Raw genomic sequence first — 16,413 nt, 5'->3', positions numbered from 1 at the left:
CATCATATCCAGCTTGAGAGCACAAGATTGATTTTTCTTTGCTTTATTCCTCTTCATAAAATGCAAGCACTCATAAGCCGTGATTATATTATCTGTGATTAACATGCCCGGCACGACCGCTGATTGTTCGTCTGATATGATATCAGGCAGAACCAACTTTAATCTGTTGGAGATTACCTTTGAAGCAATTTCGTATAAAACATTGCATAGGCTAATTGGGCGAAACTGGGACAAAAGTGTTGGATTTTTTACCTTCGGAATAAGCACCAACATTGTTTCATTAATGCACCTGGCTGATTCAGTCCCCTCCACAATTTTGAGAACCGCTCGAGTGACTTCATCGGCGACCACCTCCCAATGATGCTGAAAAAAATGTGCTGGGTATCCATCTGGTCCAGGAGCCTTGGTGGGTAACATTTGGAACAGAGCTGCTTTAACTTCATTCTGGCTATAGGGAGCATTAAGAAGTTCATTCATCTCTTGTGTTACTTTAGTTGGTACTGTCTCTAGGACCTGATCCATGTTATGAACTCCTTCCGATGTATAAAGCTGCTGATAGAAAGAAGTGGCCATTTGTTCCATCTCCGGTATATTCTCTGTTAACTGACCATCTGGTTTTTGGAGTGCTTTGATCTGGTTCTTCCTTCTCCTCCGACTCGCTCTGAGGTGAAAAAATATGTATTTTTGTCTCCATGGATTAGCCACTCCACCCTTGCACGCTGATGCCACAAGATTTCCTCTCTATGATAGAGTTCAGTTAATCTATCAACAATTTTTATTTCTACATGTGTTGGTCCTGTCCGGCTGGGATCCGACCGAATCACTTGTAGCTCTCGCTTTAGACGCTGAATTTCTTGCCTGATGTTCCCGAAGTGGATCCTGTCCCAGTTTGTCAAGTCATCCGAAAGCGCAGACAGTTTGTCTTTTATCGCCTGGACTGATTCCCCCCAGCGCTGTTCCATGCATGCTGCACCACAGGCGCTAGGCCCGAGTCCCTCTCCCAGGCCAACTCATATTTAAATCTCTGTGGGGCCCTGCTGCATGCATTTTCATGCACGTACCGGATGTAGAGCGGAACATGGTCACTTGTTGCTGCAGTTTTGTGCTCCAAAGTAGCCGAAGGGAACGCTAGTGTCCACGCCGGATTTGCAACTCCCCGGTCTAGCCTCACTCTGGTGTATGTTCCTCCCGCAACTTTTTTCTCGAAGGTCCAAGGGTTGCCCATATATCCAATGTCCGAGAGCCCACACGTATCCAGGGCGTCTCTAAATGCATCCATTTGGGCTTGACTTCTATTCCCAACTCCATCATGCTCATGAGCGTACAATACCTCATTAAAATCACCTAGGACTAGCCAGGGCACATCGTTTGCGCCTACGATGCCCCTCATCATGTCCCAGGTCTTATACCGCTCGTTAACTTGTGCCTCTCCATATACAAAAGTAACCCTAGTTCGGATGTCAACTAGGTCAGTGATCAATGTATCAATGTGATACTGTGAATAACCAGCAATCTCAAGATTTATTTCATCATTCCAAAATACTCCTAGGCCACCACTACGGCCAGAACTGCTTACAGCATAACTCTTATTGAAACCTAAAGAACCAGCCAAGTTTTCAACTCTCGAGCCCTCTATTTGAGTTTCAAGGATACAAAGTATAGAGGGGGCAAACTGCTTCGTCATCTCACGAAGCTCACGAACTGTCGCGGGATTGCCAGCACCGCGACAGTTCCAGCATAGTAGACTCATTGCGCTTGGCGCGACACCCCTTGGAGGCCCGCCACACGCGCATCGGTTTTGTTTAGAGCTGAGTTCTTGCCATTAACTCTGTCATTACTTGAGGAGGTTACTTTGTTCCGCTTTGTCTCCTGTTTCAATGACGGACTCAACGGATCCTCCAGGGGTGGGGGCATCAACAGAAGCTTGTTTGCACCATCTTCTATGGCCGGTTTCATAGCTGAAACCATCGGGTCCTGTACCGTAGCACTCCTCTTCCTATTCCCATCCACATCCTCCATGTAGATGTCCGAATCAGCCGAGGTATTCTGCTGTTCTTGTCCGCGTCCTCTGCTTGTTCTGCCCGCTTGACCCCTGCCTCGGCCACCTCTAGTGCTGTTGCCCCCTTGTCCTCGTCCTTCCCCTGGGCCTCTGCCTGGCCCTCTAAACCATGCTGCCCTCAAATCTTTGAACACTAGAGCCTTTGGGAGATGGACTCCATCACCGCACTCCTTGAAAAGGTGTCCCAAGTAACCACAGACCGCGCACCAATCCGGTAGACGCTCGTATTTGACTCGAAAGATAAGTCGCTGCATGGTGTCCTTCTTCTTTATTACCAGAGAAACTGTGTTTTTAGGGGCTTTGTGACGTCAATTTTTACTCGCACCCTAACAAAATTACCCTCAAAGTCATGCGAACTTGGCTCAACATAGATGAACTCGCCGACTGTGGAAGACAAGGCCTTGATCTTGGAAAAGTATCCTTCAGGGAAATCATGGATCTGAATCCAGATGTCAACTTTATTGAACTCTATCGTCGACGGCTTAGTGAAGCCATCGTACGGCGCCAACACCACCGTCTTCCCTTTGTAAGCCCACGGTCCATCCTCCATCACGCGCTCCCAATATCCTAGGCAGCCGAATTGCATTGTGTACAGGTTCTCCTCGAGCGGCTTGATCTTAACTTCTTTTGCTAGATCCCACGCCACCCTCATGTTCCTGTAGAACCAGTATTGGTTGCAGCTTTTCTCGGTATGAACCCTAGCAATGATCATCCATCGGGTAGCCTCCACTGGCATCTCCTCTTCGTCCACAACCACGTCCTCAAGTTCATCTTCTTTCAGCCCTAGCTCTTCCATCATCGCTTCTAGATCAGAGCCGGACGCACCGGTTCCCGATCCCGAAGCAGTTTCATCCATCGTGCTCTTGCCCGAGAAAGTTGTCCGCGGGCGGGGGCGGGGGGGTTCCAAGCTGTCCTCCTGTCCTCGCCGTGAAAACAGCGGAGAGAGAAGAGGGAAGGGGAGGCTGGTGCTCTACGGTTGCGAGAGGCGAAAGATCGCCGCCGCGACCGAGAGGAGAGATAGCCTTAGCAAGATCTCCACGTCGATCGCCAAGGCGCCGCCGGGAGGAGCCGAAACTCTGATTCAGTCAAGCATGATTAATTAGGCAGCCACACAAGCCCACGTAGTGTCTGCATAGGTGCAAGCTGGACAATGGGCTGGTGCAGTCCAATGCTACCAAGCCAGCCTACCTTTTTTGTACGTTAATTACTGGCTGCTCTAGTATAGAATTGGCCAAGTCTTTGTAGATGACCTATGAATAGCACTCTCACACATAATTGCATGCAATAGTTAGTGGCTATATGTGCAATCTCACACATGTATATTTATTTTTATACATGTGCAATCTCACCATTGAATAGCACTCTCACACATATTTATTTTTATGCATACATATATTTGGAAGATATATTATTACTATGCAAAATTGAGCATATTATAGTGAGATTTCCTTAAACAAAAGTGCTTTCTAAAAAGTAATGGATTAATGACAGGGGTATTACCCTTACAAAAGAAAAGAAAAGAAAACTAAAACAAAATTAGAAAATGAAATAAAAATAAAAATAAAAAAAAGAAGTTTCCTATGGAAGAATGAATTCCTGGCACTGGTATTACTCTTTTAGAAAAAACTAAAACAAAGTCAAAATAATGAAGTTTTCTAAGAAAGAATGAAACCCTTTAAGAAGAAAGAAAATGAAAAGGAAAAAACTTTCAAAACTTACACACAATTTGCACTGAAATTGCACTTTTTTAAAATGCAAATAATAAGCATATAATAGTGCATTTTCACATTCTAATATAGTTTACACATAGTGTAACTGAAATAATGTATTTCCTTTAAGAAGTCAGAAAATAAAAAAAACTTGCGCACAACTTTGCAACGAAATTGCACTTTATTGTAATATGAAAAAATAATCATATAATCATGAACTTTTGAAAAATATTATATGCTATTTGTTTGTATACAATTACACTCAGCAAAAAAACACAAAAAAGCAATAAAGGAAAGAAAAAAGGAAAAAAATAAAAACACAAAGAAACATAAAATAGAAATAAAAAATGAAGCAAAAATACCCACGAAAGAAAGAATTAAATTTCCTTAGAAAGAATGAATTAGTGGCATTGGTATTACCATTTAAGAACAAAACAAAGGGAAAAAGAATCTAAAACAGATACCGACAAATTTTGCACGAAATAGAAATATACATAAAAATTGCGCTTTTAAAAGATATGCAAGAATAAGCATATAAAAGTGGACATTTTGCAAAAGCAAAATCTAAGAATAAATGAATAGTGGCATTTGTATTAACCTTAACGTAGAATGGAAATGAAGTAAAGACTAAAACAATATCAAAATAATGTCTTTTTATGAAAAATAATGAATTAGTGGCATTGGTATTTCCTTTAAGAAGAAATAAGATTTATAACAAAAGTTGCGCACAACTGCGCACCGAAATTGCCGTTTATCGTAATATGCAAAAATCATATAATCATGAAATTTTGGCACATATTATATAGTATTTATATGTATATAATTACACTCAGCCAAAAACCCACAAAACAAGAAATAATAATAAAGGAAATAGAAAAAGAAAAAGAAAAATGAACCAAAAGAGCAAAAACGAGCCCAAGAAGCAATTCGACTAACCCAAAATAGGGGTCAATCGATTCCATACCGCCCAACTCACCACCAAAATGACACAGAAAAAAAAGAAAGCAACACAGATATCAAAGCAGAATTGGACGGTCACAAAATCGACTGGCTATAGCCCAGTCGACTGAACTTTATTTTAGGATCAGTCACTTTTTTTCTGAACCACCTTGTAGCCCCACATGCCCAACTCATGTCAAAGCATGCATGAAAACCGTGGGCTTTGGCTGCCAAAACTATGCTAGCCTGTGACGCAACAACACGTACATGTAGGCACGACGCGCACATAAACATGCAGACTCACCCACATACATACACACACATGCACCACAGACACTCATCATTAGCTTTTTCATCGTGCGGATGGAGCATAATTAATATTAAAACTAATACAAAACTAAAAGAACTTTTTAAATGAGAAACGAATTAAATTTGCAAAAAATATTGGCATTGGTACTATCATTCGAAAAGAAAGAAAATGAAAAATAAATTAAACAAATGATGAAAAAAAATCACACAACTTACACAGAAATTGCATTTTTTTTATAATATGCAAGAATAAATATATAATAGTGAAAACTAAAACAAAATGAAAAATGAAATAAAAGAATAAAAGAATAAAAAATGAAGTTTTCTATGAAAGAATGAATTCGTGGCATTGGAATTACCCTTTCAGAAAAAACTAAAAAAATCAAAATAATGAAGTTTTCTAAGAAAGAATGAAACTCTTTAAGAAGAAACAAAATGAAGACGAAAAAACTTTCAAAACTTGCACACAATTTGCACTGAAATTGCACTTTTTCAAATATGCAAAGAATAAGCATATAATAATGCATTTTCGCATTCTACTATAATTTACACATAGTGTCACTGAAATAATGTATTTCCTTTAAGAAGAAGATTAAAAAAACTTACGCACAACTTTTCACCGAAATTGCACGTTATCGTAATATGTAAAATAATTATTTAATCATTAAATTTTGGCACATATTATATAGTATTTCTTTGTATATAATTACACTCAGCCAAAAACCCACAAAAACCAATAAAGGATGGAAAAAGGAAAAAGGAAAAAATGCATAGAAACAAAAAAAGAAATAAAAATGAAGCAAAAATATCCATAAAAGAGAGAATTAAATTTCCTAAGGAAGAACAAATGAGCGGCATAGGTATTACGATTTAAGAACAAATAAATGGGAAAAAGAATCTAAAATAAATTGCACTTCTTTACAATATGCAAGAATAATCATATAAAAGTGGAACTTTAGCAAAAACAAAATCTAAGAATAAATGAATAGTGGCATTGGTATTAACCCTAAAGTAGAATGAAAATGAAGTAAAGACTAAAAAAATATTAATTTTTTTAAGAAAGAATTATTGGCATTGGTATTTTCTTTAAGAAGAAATAAAATTTATAACAAAAACTTACGCACAACTTTGCACCAAAATTGCATTTTCTCATAATATGCAAAAATAATTGTATAATCATGAAATTTTGGCACATACTATACAGTATTTGTATGTATATAATTACACCAGCAAAATCCCATAAAAAATTATAACCAATAAAGGAAATAGAAAAGGAAAAAGAAATATGCAACGCAGAATAAATGGGCGCAACCAAGACAAAGAAATCTGCCCGGTACCGATTCGACTGACCAAAACAACGCGGCAATCGATTCCTTGCAGCCCAGCCCAACAAAAAAATTAAACAGAAAAAATGAAAACAACACAGATCTCAAAGCACGATCCTACTAATAGAAAATTGACTTACCACAAAATGAAATGTCAGTTGACTGAAATGTAGCTAAAGTCAAATGGTTTTAGTAGGCAGCATAAAAATGTTGTGCAACTAGCTGTAGAAAAAAATGCATAACAATGAACGTAATTATAAACGGCAGAAAGCACTTCGTAGGATGGTCTTGACGGGACCTACCGTCAAAAAGCGCCCGAACAGGGTCCTGGTGCCCACGCGCCTCTGCTCTTCGGCCGGTCCAAGAATAAAGGAATCGCTCCCTGGTTTCTCGATTGCTTTTTGTTTTGCGGGTTTGATCACGTTTGACAGGTCACGGTTGACCGGTTAACCGTTGACATTTGAAAAAAGATATAAATAGAAGAAAAAAATTATGAATTCAAAAATATTCACGGAATTTGAAAAAATGTTCACCAACTCAAAAAAAGTTCATGAATTTGAGAAAATAGTTCATCGATTTTGAAAAAGGTTCACCAAAGATGCAAATAAGCTCAAGCATCTTTAAAAAGTTCATCGAATTTGGAAAAGGTTCATCAAATTTCGAATTTTTTTATCAAAGTTAGAAAAAAGTTTGAATTGGAAAAAAGAAAGTACATCGATTTGGAGAAAAAACATTGAATTTCAAAATCGTTCATCAAATTTTCAAAAAAGTTCGAACCCTGAAAAACTTTCACTAATGTTGAAAACAATCTATGTTTTCAAAAATTGTTCGTGTCTATAAATATTTTAATTTTGTGTTTTTATTGAACACCAAAATAAAACCAACGAAAAGCTAACAAAATAGAAAAAATCAAATAAAACTTGAGGATCGCTCACTGTGACGCTGAGCGGTAAATGGGCCAGCCCACCTGAGCGTCTTGTGCGAAAGATCGATGCTCTCACCAATTGATCTCTATCCTCCTTCGAAACTAATAGAAGTTCACTGACCATCCTTGTCAAACATAACCCAAGGTAGGATCAAGAGGAGAAGAATAGGACTCTTCCTGTATCATAACCTCTCGATGGGAGAATGACATTTTTTTAGTACAATTAGAGCGTCACATTTGTTTTTAGGAGCAAATGCTGTTTTTTATTAAAATTCAAAGTCACTTGGATACCCCTAATACTAGTAGAATGCCCGTGCGTTGCCACGGGCATCTGAAATATTTTGTTGGAGTTATATATAAACATAGTGCATGTTAAATTTCACATATATAGAAAAGATATCCAGTAATAATTTTAAACCACTTCACTTGCAATGTAGGTCGATAAAAAAGGTAATTTGACAATGTATACATAGAGAGCTGATCCAACTAATAATCTGTTAGGAATTAAGATCTACTTGATGCGCTTAAGATATTCTCGCGCAATATCAGTTGTCTTTAGCTTCATTCTCATAATATTTGAGCAAGTATAATAAAAACTTCTTTCTCAACACATAACCATCATTCACATGCAATATATGTAGTTAATTAACACGAATATTCCACATGGAAGGTCTAAAAATGTGCAATGGAGATTACTCTCTGTGCAAATTGAACAAGCCAGTTCTCTACCATTCCACGAGAGCATAAAATAAGAAACGAAATAGTCAGAGACATCCCTATAATTGAATAAATTAATATTATCTTGAATATAGTAAAAATAAATTCTTGTATCTTGTGTAAATTAATATTACTCATATGTGAAGTATTAGGTACTACGATGTGAACACTACCTAGCCACACTACTGCAGGATGCTGTTAACGCGACACTACGATCAGAGAACCTTCGAGAAACTGTGTGCGATGCAATAATCGCAAACGGTGGTGTATGAAAACCGTCAGAAATGTATAAAACGTTTGCGATGACGGATGCATCAAACACGGTTCAGGTTTTAGATGCGTGTGCGATTAAGGGCATACGGTTCAGTTTAATGAACTGTTTGCGATAAGGAGGAACAAAAGAAATGGGCAGCCAGATGAAGGCGTATGCGATACACAGCATACGGGTCACTCGGATGAACCGTTTGTGATTAGGCAACATAAAAGAAACGGGCAGCCAGATGAAGTTGTGTGTGATTGAGGGCATACGCTTCAGAATGATTAACTGTTTACGATTAGGCAACAGAACAGAAACGGGTCAGCCAGATCAAAGTGTCTGCGATTGATGGCATACACTTCACACGGATGAACTGTTTGCGATTAGCCACAACAAACTGAAACAGTTAGATAGATCAACGTGTGTGCGCTAGACGGGCACACACATTCTAATTAAAAGAAGCGTGCGCGATGGTAATAACGAGCGCGCACGGTTGTTGGAACAAGACGTGTGCTGACATTGCCTATTGCGGTGCACCCTATGGTGCAAACGCCACGTACGCGGCCGAGAAGGCGTCCGTGCCCACGTTACGCCTTCCGGGAATAGTGCCGCACTTATAACCGTCCCGTCATAATTTTGTTTAGAAGAACAGGGAGGCCGCGTCCCGTCACATTCCAAATTGCAAACCTGTTCACACCGATCAAAACCTAAATGGTTTCCCACTTAGGAGCGTATTACTACTCTGTTATAAATACTACTACTCCAAGATGACTGCACATTCCTCCTCAACTCCTCGTCCACAAAAACAAACAAGTCATTCATCGTCGTTCCCTTGCGTCTGCCATGGCCAGCGTGAGTTCTGGGCCGAGAGATTGCCACCAGGGAGAGGCGAGCCTGGAAGTGGAAGCACGAGAGATGTCCCGCCTCGCCGCGAAAGCAGCCAACATGTCCCGCCGCGCAGCCGTAGCAGCAGAGAGGTCCCGCCGCGCCGCCGAAGCATCACAGAGGTCCCACCGCGCCGTCGATGCAGCGGACTGGTCCGGCCGCGCCGCGGAAGCAGAAGAGATGTCCTGCCGTGCCGCGAATGCAGCAGAGATGTCCTCCCGCGTCGCGGCGGCCTGGGAAAATATCTCGCGGGCAGGCGAGGACTCTTACAGGCGCATGCGTGCCCTCGTCCTTGGGCAGATGGATCAGATCTCTAGGTGGGCGAGGTTGCAGGATGACCTGAAAGCCTCGTTTGAACAGTCTACCGGCGTCATCCGGCAACTACATGAGAGCAATGCGAAGCTCCAGGCCGAGCGCGACCTACTGAGGACGAAGATCGTCGGAAGTGCAGAGTAGCAGGAGCAGACCACTGCCTTGTTGAAGAGGATAGGCGTCATCGTCAAGAAACTTATGGACAAGAATGTCATGCTGCGCATCGAGCGCAGAAGGCTGGTGGAGGAATCCGTAGATGCTCTCAAGCAGCATCTTGAGGACAAGATAGAGCTCATCGCCGCTCGCCGCGGAGACTAGTTCCCGCGGCCTGCAGCAATGCATCAACAAAGTAGAGATCAGCGAGCCAGATCGTTGTCTTCCTTCTTCTTTTGCCCTTGTGTATTTCGGGCGTTGCCGCATGTGACTTTTTTTAATTATGTTCCTAAATATGCAAGACAATTATTATCCACTGTCATCGTCCTTATATTCATCATGCTTGCTATAAGTCGCAGTTGATGCTATATAGGTCTGTCGGATCTTACATCAAGATCCGAGCAAAACTTTCTTTTCAGATTTTCATTTTTCTCTCTTAAATCTCAGTCTAGTGAGACATATAGCCACGCCGTAGAACAGGTGCTCGGGCGCCATTAATGGGGACGTTGGGAGGGAGGTGGCGGCGGGTAGCGGTCAAAGGGCTCTCCTCCCGATGAGCACGCGCAGGGGTCTGATCGTACGCCTCCCGTACTCAAATAGCTACCCCGCACAACACCTCCTAGCCCATAAAAAAAGGGGACGTATGGCGGCACGTAATTGGTAAGTAGAACGCCCACGGTTTTAATAATACTTGCGTTTCCGATTTATAACGTGACATCACTTGTTCCAAAATGACTTTGTTGATTGTTAATGTGTGTGCCTTGGCAAATCGGACAGAAAAATTGCCACAACATGTTGGTGCCATGTCATGACATCATGCCAAGTTTCATGATTTTCAGGCGTGCCTGTAGTTCAAATTTGAATTATGCACATTAAATGCGCAGAAACTCAATTAATGTATAAAAAAGTCCAAACGTACCCGGAATAATTACAAAATTTAGCACGATACTTCTATTTGGTCTAATCTGCCTGTGTAAAAAAATTAAGGCGGGAGAAGGCAGTATAAGCATCTCGTTTCGCACACAGAGGTGACACGTTCCCTCTCGGAACCACGAGCCTTCTTGAGGGAAGCTCCGGTTTGCAACAAGCTTACACCAAAGCTTGTCTCAATTCAGCCAAAAAATCTACCGAAGCATGTTGGTGCCATGTCATGACACCATGCCAAGTTTCATGATTTTCAGGCGTGTTTTAGATTTACATGAATTAAAAAACCAAGTTTCTCAATCTTTCCGGGCGAGCCACGACGCCCAGATGTTTGAATTTCATTCCCATCTCTTGCATAGGACCTAGAAATTCACCCAAGGACACATATGTGGTTTTTCAAACAACTTTGGTGCACTGGAGCTTGTGCTTGTAGTTCAAATTTGAATTATGCACATTAAATGCGCAGAAACTCAATTAATGTATAAAAAGGCCAAATGAACCCGGAATAATTTCAAAATTTAGCACGATACTTCTATTTGGTCTAATCTCCTTGTGCAAAAAAAATTAAGGCGGGAGAAGGCAGTGTACGTATGTCGTTTCGCACACGGAGGTGGCACGTTCCCTCTCGGAACCACGAGCCTTCTTGAGGGAAGCTCCGGTTTGCAAGAAGCTTATACCAAAGCTTGTCCCAATTCGTCCAAAAAAATTACCGCAGCATGTTGGTGCCATGTCAACACACCATGCCAAGTTTCATGATTTTTAGGCGTGTTTTGGATTTACAGGAATTAAAAAAACCAAGTTTCTCAATCTTTTCGGGCGAGCCACGACGCCCAGATGTTTGAATTTCACTCCCATCTCTTGCATGGGACCTAGAAATTCACCCAAGGACACACATGTGATTTTTCAAACAACTTTGGTGCATTGGAGCCTGTGCTTGTAGTTCAAATTTGAATTATGCACATTAAATGCGCAGAAACTCAATTAATGTATAAAAAGGCCAAACAAACCCGGAATAATTATAAAATTTAGCACGATACTTCTATTTGGTCTAATTTGCCTGTGTAAAAAAATTAAGGCGGGAGAAGGCAGTATACGCATCTCGTTTCGCACACGGAGGTGACACGTTCCCTCTCGGAACCATGAGCCTTCTTGAGGGAAGCTCCGGTTTGCAAGAAGCTTACACCAAAGCTTGTCCCAATTCGGCCAAAAAAATCTACCGAAGCATGTTGGTGCCATGTCATGACACCATGCCAAGTTTCATGATTTTCAGGCGTGATTTGGATTTACAGGAATTAAAAAACCAAGTTTCTCAATCTTTCCGGGCGAGCCACGACGCCCAGATGTTTGAATTTCATCCTCATCTCTTGCATGGGACCTATAAATTCACCCAAGGACACACATGTGGTTTTCAAACAACTTTGGTGCACTAGAGCATGTGCTTGTAGTTCAAATTTGAATTATGCACATTAAATGCGCAGAAACTCAATTAATGTATAAAAAGGGCCAAACGAACCCGGAATAATTCCAAAATTAGCATGATACTTCTATTTGGTCTAATCTGCTTGTGTAAAAAAATTAAGGCGGAAGAAGGCAGTGTACGTATGTCGTTTCGCACACGGAGGTGGCACGTTCCCTCTCGGAACCACGAGCCTTCTTGAGGGAAGCTCCGGTTTGCAAGAAGCTTAAACACCAAAGCTTGTCCCAATTCGGCCAAAAAAATTACCGCAGCATGTTGGTGCCATGTCATGAAACCATGCCAAGTTTCATGAATTTCAAGCGTGTTTTGGATGTACAAGAACTAAAAAACCAAGTTTCTCAATCTTTCCGGGCGAGCCACGACGCCCAGATCTTTGAATTTCACTCCCATGTCTTGCATGGGACCTAGAAATTCACCCAAGGACACACATGTGAATTTTCAAAAAACTTTAATTTGGTGCATTGGAGCATGTGCTTGTAGTTCAAATTTGAATTATGCACATTAAATGCCCAGAAACTCAATTAATGCATAAAAATGCCAAATGAACCCGGAATAATTCCAAATTTAAACACGACACTCATGTACTAGTTGCATGTTCACTGTACGTAAGTGTTCTAGCAATTCAAACACCATCATTTCCCTCCGTAACACCATTTTGTCTTTCAAAACATAATGTAAAAATCAGGTATACCACAAACAATTTACTAGAAAGAATCGTGTGGGATGCGATATAAAATATCTTGGCGCACCGTCTTGTCTGGCTTACGCAGGAAGCTTCGTCGTCTACAGTCCACCGCCCCCGCTTGAACCACACTTGCGCGCCAGTTTCTCACGGCATAGACCGAATTTTTTTTGCCACCGCGGAAATATCTATCTCCCCGCCCCCTCCCTCCTACCAAAAGCCACATTTGCACTGTTCCTCCTTGCTTTCCAAGTTCAAAGCTTCACTGCTGCTTACTGGCAGCTCAGCCTCCCTGATACGTCTCCAACGTATCTATAATTTTTGATGTATTCATGCCATGTTTATAATATTTCTACATTATTTTGGTATGATTTGATTAGAACTAACCCGGACTGACGATGTTTTCAGCAGAACTATCGTGGTGTTGTTTTTGTGCAGAAATAAAAGTTCTCGGAATGCGCTAAAAATCAATGGAGATTTTTTCTGGAAAATATAAAAAATACAGGAACAAAGAGTTACTGGAGGGGAGTCCCGTGGGCCCCACGAGGGTGGCGGGGGGCCCACCCCCCTGGGGCGCGCCCGTGTGCCTCGTGGACTCTCTATGGGGCCCCCTGACTTGTTCTCGACGCCAACCTCTCCTATAAATCCCCAAACCTCCAGAAAATAACCTAGATCGGGAGTTCCGCTGCCGCAAGCCTCTGTAGCCACCAAAAACCAATCGGGGCCCTGTTCTGACACCCTGCCGGAGGGGGGATCCATCACCGGTGGCCATCTTCATCATCCCGGCTCTCTCCATGACGAGGAGGGAGTAGTTCACCCTCGGGGCTGAGGGTATGTACCAGTAGCTATGTGTTAGATCTCTCTCTCTCTCTCTCGTGTTCTTGATATGGCACGACCTTGATGTATCGCGAGCTTTGCTATTATAGTTGGATCTTATGATGTTTCTCCCCCTCTATCTCTTGTAATGGATTGAGTTTTCCCTTTGAAGTTATCTTATCGGATTGAGTCTTTAAGGATTTGAGAACACTTGATGTATGTCTTGTGTGGGATACCCGTGGTGAAAATGTGGTATTCTATTGATTCACTTGATGTATGTTTTGGTGATCAACTTGCGGGTTCTGTGACCTTGGGAATCTATGCATAGGGTTGGCACACGTTTTCGTCTTGACTCTCCGGTAGAAACTTTGGGGCACTCTTTGAAGTTCTTTGTGTTGGTTGAATAGATGAATCTAGGATTGTGTGATGCATATCGTATAATCATACCCACGGATACTTGAGGTGACATTGGAGTATCTAGGTGACATTAGGGTTTTCGTTGATTTGTGTCTTAAGGTGTTATTTTACTACGAACTCTTGGGCTGTTTGTGACACTTATAGGAATAGCCCAATGGATTGATCGGAAAGAATAACTTTGAGGTGGTTTCGTACCCTACAATAATCTCTTCGTTTGTTCTCCGCTATTTGTGACTTTGGAGTGACTCTTTGTTGCACGTTGAGGGATTATTATATGACCCAATTATGTTATCCTTGTTGAGAGAACTTGCACTAGTGAAAGTATGAACCCTAGGCCTTGTTTCAACGCATTGCAATACCATTTTCGCTCACTTTTATCATTAGTTACCTTGCTGTTTTTATAATTTCATATTACAAAAACCTTTATCTACCATCCATATTGCACTTGTATCACCATCTCTTTGCCGAACTAGTGCACCTATACAATTTACCATTGTATTGGATGTGTTGGGGACACAAGAGACTCTTTGTTATTTGGTTGCAGGGTTATTTGAGAGAGATCATCTTCAACCTACGCCTCCCACGGATTGATAAACCTTAGGTCATCCACTTGAGGGAAATTTGCTACTGTCCTACAAACTTCTGCACTTGGAGGCCCAACAACGTCTACAAGAAGAAGGTTGTGTAGTAGACATCAAGCCCTTTTCTGGCGCCGTTGCCGGGGAGACTACTACATTCTGCAAATAACCCTAGGGCCGAATACCCTAAGAAAACGGGTAAAACGCTGGGGAAAGGGGTTTCCCTAGTGTATCCCCTAGGGAAATCGCCCTAGGGCACGAATGGTGGGGAAATCTCAGTTTCCCTAGGGTGAGGAAGGAATACCCTAGGTATAGTCCTCTTTCCCCTGGGTTCTGTACCCTAGGGACACAAGCGACCGGTGGCCCGCATGCTGACCTGTAAAGTTGATATCCTTTGGGTTAGTTTCCTTCCCTAGGGAAATATTGTGTAACGGTGACCGACGTTAGTCCAGTTTAGGCCCCTTGGGTTTCCAAACCCTAGGGAATCATTATTTCAAAATATTTCATTATTGAGGCAAATTAGTATTGTTCCATACAAATTAAACTATTAAAATAATTGTATATAATCACTTCAAAAATTAGAAAACAATCACATAAAATATATATTTCAACCACCATCATTACACATGGCAACACCAAAGAGTTTACACAATAGTACCACTCTTTACAAAAGATGGCATCTAGCTCAGTACTTAGAACTCACAAAATGTCATCTACCTAGGTGCCAATTAGTAGCCTGGAATACATACACCATGCATCATATGAGTCACTGATCCAAAACAACACAACCATAACCAAGTGCATGGCCAAAATGATAATTGTCCATTTGCTTCTAGTCAATCAACAAAAAAAGATCAAACCACCTCCTTCACCATGATGAGATATATCTCAAAATGTAGGTAAATCATCAACAGGTAGGGAGAAAGTTCCAGCAGCAACACCATTCACATCATTACCATTTGCATCAAAGAAGCCGCCAAACATTCCATCTTCCGCTCCACGTAATGTATTATCCATATTTTCAACATCATTTGTTGATTCACCGGCAGAGGGCTGCACAAATGTCATTATTAGTATTCTGGGAAATTTTCAATTGTATTTTCCTAATCAACTAAAAAATAAAATGGAAATACCAATTCAGCCCCTATTTGGCAAAATAATGAACCAAAATAACAAATGTCCAGAAAATTATGAAATTTTGATAGAAGGACAACCATATGATGCCTACTATTCTGCGAAATTTTCAATCATATTTGTCAAACCGATTAAAAAGTAAAATTAAAATACCAATTCAGCACTATTTGGCAAAAAATTTGAACCAAAAAACAAAGTGCAACCATATGTCGACTACTATTCTAGGAAATGTTCACTTGTTTTTGTGCATTTGTTGATATACTACAACATATTGCTTTTTTGTTCTCATTTGGCCTATTTAGTGCTATTGCATTTAAAAAAACATAGGTACATACCACTTCTGGAGAACAGTTCGGAGACGAAGTGGCTAAAGTTGGAAAAGCTGGAGGTGGTGGTATAACAATGCATGGAATCTCAGGCGCTGGAATTCCTTGAAGGGATGCGATGGTCTGAATTTTTTTAGACAAATTAGAAAGTTATGTCAAGTGGCTACAATAGAAACAAAATGACTGCACAAAAGAAATATACCCACCATAAGAAACTTGTGCACACCACCAAGGCTACTCTCCACTGTAGTCTGGACAGATTTCCCCCAATCAACCATACTTTGTGCATGTCTTTTCATTAACTTATTATATTGAGCAATCCTTTTATCATGTTCTAGTCGTTGGCGCTTTGACGAAGACGAAGTGCGATTGATCTGCACCTCCCTAAGAGTCTCTCCACCCTCCATAGCACCATTCAATAGCGGCCACTTTCCGTGCGGCTTCCCACCACCAGCTTCATAAAGGGCTTG

The sequence above is a fragment of the Aegilops tauschii genome, chromosome 7 (assembly GCF_002575655.3).
Source record: "Aegilops tauschii subsp. strangulata cultivar AL8/78 chromosome 7, Aet v6.0, whole genome shotgun sequence".
Taxonomy (NCBI): domain Eukaryota; kingdom Viridiplantae; phylum Streptophyta; class Magnoliopsida; order Poales; family Poaceae; genus Aegilops; species Aegilops tauschii.
Note: the sequence above shows the minus strand (reverse complement) of the source record.